Here is a 5836-nt window from a genome sequence, read left to right as displayed (position 1 = left end):
TGAGTTGTTTCACTTTTGTTTTTACTGAGACAATTTACTATATAATTGTACATCTGTGTCATCATAAAAAAAAGCTCTTTGCCCTTGTTGGCCTTGCGTCACTAAACCCAAACCATTATCATCATCACGAAAACCCGTGTCGTTCTGCAGACAATGGCCGCGAAACTGGAGGCATTGAGAAGCCCGGAAATAGAGAAGGCCTTCATAGCACTCTCGAATGACATAGGGTACGGACGGGAACGAAGTGGGTTTTACAAGCGCAATGGTGGATTGCCAATCGAATCTGAATAGAATATTAATGCGACACTATTTATTAATGTGACATTAATTCGGTCCCACCCGTTCTGTCCGCGTGGCCCAATGGATAAGGCGTCTGATTCCGGATCAGAAGATTGCAGGTTCGAGTCCTGCCGTGGACGTCCTGTTTCTTTTTTATTTTTCCGCGGTGCATCTTATGGCAGTCGGGCTATGACGTGTTTAATTGCGTAAATATATGTCGCCGCAGCGATAACAATTATGCTATTTCTAAGCAAGGCCCCTAGTGCGGTAGGCCTCTATTCCTCTTAAACACGCCTGAGCTAACAATATGCACAAAGTATTCAAAAAGACGCTATATCTGCGAACTAAGTTAGCTCTGCTAAGCAAGCTGTCTACGAAGAAGATTTAGAAAAAGCACTGCATAAGTAGTTTGCAAATTTCGTTACATAAAAAATGAATTTGTACTTAGCGCCCGTGTTTTATGAAATTCAGCAAGGTAAGAGACGCAGTCATTGAAATAAGTGTTGGTGGCCAACAAACCATTCTTGCGGAGTACGCATAATCATGGACAAATGAAATGCCAACACGATTACATAAACCTGAGCACGCAAAATTGAAAAATACTGATCGTGTAGGGCCAATAATGGCGCGCTATTGGTATATATTTTATTTATTTATTTGCTTATTTATTTTATTTTTATTACTTTATTATTTTATTTATTTATTTATTTATTTATTTATTGATTGTACCCCGAGGGCTAGTGGCATTACAGAGGGTAGTCGTTTACAAGGCGAAAACCGCAAAATACAAAAACAGCGCAATTGATAGTACGGAAGATACATAACGTTTGTCATAATTATAGAATGCTTGCCACGCGTGCGCGAAATAATTGGTTATCGGCAATCGTAACAATTTCTTCGGGAAGGTAGTTCCATTCCCTAGATGTAAGCGGCCAGAAAGACTGATAAAACGCCATGTGTTACTTGAGTGAAAAACACTTTGTGACGATGATCGATGCGAGAAGAAAGATGCAGAGGCCGAAGGATCAGCTCATAGCGAAGTGCAACGTGGCGATAAAGTTTATGAAACAAAGCTAAGTGAGAAATCTTCCGGTGGGATGACATGGAGAGCTACATTTTCCAGTTTTGTTACTGCAATATGCCCCGCGTAGATTTTACATGCATGGAAAGAAATCGCGGTATTTCTGTGTGCTGGCTTATATTTTCGTGATTGGGTTTCATTCGCCCTTTGCTGTGCCTTTCGTGGGTGTGGTGAAAGGAAAGATGTTATCAGACGTGCATTGCACCGGCAGATTTTGGTTCATTGACGAGTATGCAAACAAGGAATGGCGAGGAAAACGGGGAAGAGACAAGAAAAAATAGAACGTGCAATTCACGAAGAGTTGTCGAGGACAGGCAACTCTGGGAAGATGTTCGGGGCAGGGAAAGGACACCTCCGAACTCGGTCTTCGTGCCCTTCGCAGCAACCAGTCGTCTAGTCTAAACTGGGCGGAGGTGTGCCGGCGGCCTCGTTCGACGCTTCTCGTCTGCACTGAGCGAACCGAGATCAATCTTACATGGCGGGTACGATGTCCTTATAATACCACAGCGCTGGCAGTCGCAATCAACTCACGGAGACAAGAACCCGCTCCGACCCCCGTCGAGTTGCGTCGGCAAATGCTCTGGACGAAAACATAGCGTGCGTCTTGCGCGCTTCGGGAACAGTTATGTTTTGAGTGACCTTCAAGAATATCCTTTCATTTTTAAAGACGTCACAAAACTAGTCACTGGGTTGGCGGAAATTTTAGCAGTTTGAGCACTTGAATGCATTGCTGGTGCCATTTTTTTGTTGGGTGGTCATGCCGAGCACATTTTCCGCATGTCAGCGTGCCTCTTCGTGTGTTGGTAGTACCATGCCCATAACGCTGACACTTGAAGCATGTACGCGGGATTGGAATACGAGGGCGAACCTGACAACGAATGTAGCAATTGATGGCCTGAGGAGGAGAGCTTCTGTCAAAGGCCAGGACAATATGTTTAGTCTCGATTTCTTTGCCATTCCGTGTCATGGTAATTCGTTTTGCAGCTGTTACACCTTGGTCATGCAGGCGTTCAAGGAGATCTTGTTCTGTTTCGTTCAAAAGTTCTATTTCAGAAATGAACCCCCTGCGAAGTGCTCAGGGTGCGCGGTCGCGCTGATACAGCTGTTTTAAGGTTATTCATATTGGTCTGGTTTAGAAGTTCGTGTGAAGTTTTTGATGTATACTTCGACAGGTACATCAACTGACGACAGTTTCTTTGCCTTATAATTGCTGCTAACGATGGATTCAAGGAATCGTGGTACTTTGAACACGGACTTGCTGGCGAGTGCAGTTTCATCTTCAAGAGAGTGAATCACAAGTAATCTGGGGAAATTCTGTGGTGCAAAAATATTAGTCTGTTGGAAAATAACTTCGTTGCTTCCGTGCAGACCCTTTCGGGGCCCGATCAGCTTGGAAAAGGGTTTTTGGAAATACCAATGCTGTCACGAATTAGAGGTCGTACGATCGCCGATGCCTCGGACTGGAGGGCTGACAAACCTGGAGGGCTGGAGGGCTGAGCATACTTCCTGGTTAATTATCTGAACTAACCTTTGAAGAACTGGAAGTTTATTCCGGTGGAAAGACATGAGGCTGTCCCTTTCCCTCCCGTAGAATCCCATGTATTTACAGCAGACGAGAATTCCACATTATTTACAGCTTCACTGTGAACTATGTAATTATAAGAAGTAAATTTAACTCGGCGTTATGCTGGAGTCGTCTAAGCGGCTAATTGTCGCATAATTTGTTTTGGGATAGTTGCAATAAAACAAGAGTTAGAACCGCTTTCTATAATTATAGTCCCTCCGTAGATGGACGCGCTTCACTCTGCAACACTCAATGTGGGAAAGCCATCTCACAAACACCAAGCTTACAATTATCTCGTTAAAGTAGGCTTGGCGTCTAAACACAAATTCATTGTTTGGAAGACATTTATTTAGGGGAAATACAAGACGATCTATATATTAAAATAAAAATGCCCGAGGGCTTCTTTAAATTTTGTAGCGTAAGCTGCACTGGCCGAGGTTGAGCAGTTTCGCGTGGACTCTGAAGGGCCGTGCTGTGCAAGCGCGAGGAGCATTGGATTGGATTGGATTGTAATAAATTGGATTGGATTTGGATTGGATTAAATTGGATTGTATTGGAGTGGACTGGAAATCCAGTCCAATTGGAGTACGGGTGTGTAGAGAATTGGGTCTGCACATTCGCCGGTCTGCGCATTCCAGAGGGGTGACGTCATAGCCGCGGCAGACGCAATGGCGCAGGCGCGTGCCCACCTGTGCGCCTCCGTTGCGCAGTAGCCATGTCTGACGTTGCGCCGGAGCCACTTGATAGCCGTTTCCCGTGGCTCCCCGAGAGCCGTGCTGCGCATGCGCGAGTAGCAGTGACTGGATTGGACCGGACGGACTGGACTGGATTGGACTGGATTGGATTGCTGAACCCTATCTCACGGTACGTATATCCTGGCATAGCCGAGCTAAGCCACCGCTGATTTTTTTAGGAGTTTTTTTTCGTACGTTGAAAGTGTGGCGCGCAGCTTCGCGATTCCGGTGATTTGAGTGGGCGCCGCAACACGGCAATACGCTAGCGTGCGATTCTTGTCTACATCGCTATGTTGCCGGAGATGACCTGCTGGAACCTAGCATAGACAGCTGTGCTGTAAAAAGACAGCCAGGGAGGGACACGAATTTCGCGATACATGCTCCATAGTATAAAGCAAGGAACCGGGTTACTTTTTTCTTTGACGTTATCCTGATGGTCAAACAGGTCCCGGAGATCCCTGCCTGGTAGACAGACAGGGAGCCCATCGGCCGGGGCTTTACCAAGGCTCCGACGGCCACCGTTTGAGGCTTCTACCCTCCACCTCTCAACATCTCGCCACGGTTGGTCACAGCTTATGTATGGGGGCTCGGGGTCAGCGGTGTCGCCAGTCACTGCCACCATGTATACTCGTGAATGACTCGTCCGGGGGCTTTGCATGTGTATGGGACAAATAGTTGTGTAAGCAAAACAACTGACATAATTTTGGTTGGTTCAGTTAGATTTGACCGGTAATGTAAAAAGTTCTCAAAATTCAAATCACAATATGCTGCTCATTACGGTATGTTCATGACGCTGGTCAGTAGACCTGAAAAAAATGTTATTGCACTGAAACGCACATGACGTGGACTTGACAACTTTAGCGCGCGGTGGAAGAAATCTATAATTTTATTTGCGTATGTTTAGATGAAGAGGGCATTTTTGAGAAACCTATAGGTTGTGTTCTCGGGCATGTCAAACACAAATTTTAAAATTGAAAACCCTCGTGTATTCGTTTACGTTTGCATCTCAAAAAGTTTGGCTTGGGTTTTTTTGAAGGTTTATGGATCGTGCATCCTTCTGACTCCAATAACGTCTGTCAGCAAATCGATGCATACAGGAAACTGGCTGCTCGGGAATGGCACAAGATAAAAAAACAAGATGCATTGTGTTTGCCATGCGCGTTGTACTCAGCGGCGGGCTTCGGGCAATATGGAAACTCTGGGCCTTCTGAAAGTCGTGGCACTGCGCTGCAGTATCCACGCTTGATCTGTTTTTCCTCAATTTCGGCCACAGAATGGGACCAACCGATGCTCACTATTGATATCTTCTCTCCGTCATGTATTTACATGAAAACCCACGGCAGAGAAACAAATGAGGTGCATTTTTATCCACACGAGCCGCAGATTTCCGCAGTGAAATGCAATAACTTATGATCCGAAACAGGCTCCTCTTGCCTGTACGAGAGCTGTTGGATCCCGCTACACCAAAAGGCGATATTAGTTTTCGAAGTAGGAACTTTGCCTTAGCACCAGAAATACATTTTTGTGGGCGACCGTGAAATAGATGCAGGGCTTTACTGCACGGCTCAAATGTTGCTGCATAAGTATGCAATCTTAAAAGTTGGGATACTTTTGAAAATCACGTGAATTAAAATTACAGCCTTTTACAGAAACGCTATTTTATTTTTATGTTAAAATTAAAATACTAACTACGACACAATATTTTGTAAACGGGCACGAAATGTATCGTTTCGTTTATAGCGTCATTGTGAACACACGCCTTTGTGATTCGTACTCACAGGAAGCACCGACGCGGTGAATTTGCTACCGACAAAACAACAACAACAACAAAAAACAACTAAAACAAACGATCAACCTAAGAACAATCACACATTTACGAGTTGTCAATTCGCAAGCAATAATGCTCAATAGAACGCCTCTTAGTCCTTTTTCCTCTTGTATTGTTGAGTTTTGTTGAGTCAAGTATTGCTGAGTTTTTCTGCGGACTAGGTGTTTTTTTTAATAAATTCGTGCCAATAATTTTGACTTCCTATATTACAACATGGCTGAAAAAATTACACCATCTTCCCGTGGGGAGCCATGAGGAGGATGCGAAGCATCATGGGGGTCCCGTGTAGGTCCCATTGTGTTACCGTTATGTTGTTTCATTTATCGTAGCACGAATGGGAACGTAGTGTG

General features: G+C 44.7%; 1 non-coding gene across 1 annotated transcript; it reads left to right on the top strand.

Annotated features, from left to right (window-relative positions):
• Positions 1 to 346: 346 nt before the first annotated feature.
• Positions 347 to 419, top strand: Trnar-ccg (transfer RNA arginine (anticodon CCG)). The gene has a single exon. It is a non-coding gene; the product is annotated as a tRNA-Arg (tRNA).
• Positions 420 to 5836: the final 5417 nt, after the last annotated feature.

The sequence above is a fragment of the Haemaphysalis longicornis genome, unplaced genomic scaffold, assembly GCF_048455015.1.
Source record: "Haemaphysalis longicornis isolate Haplotype H1 unplaced genomic scaffold, Haemaphysalis longicornis Haplotype H1 scaffold_3, whole genome shotgun sequence".
In the NCBI taxonomy this organism is placed as follows: domain Eukaryota; kingdom Metazoa; phylum Arthropoda; class Arachnida; order Ixodida; family Ixodidae; genus Haemaphysalis; species Haemaphysalis longicornis.
Note: the sequence above shows the minus strand (reverse complement) of the source record. Positions and strands in the feature narration are given on the sequence as shown.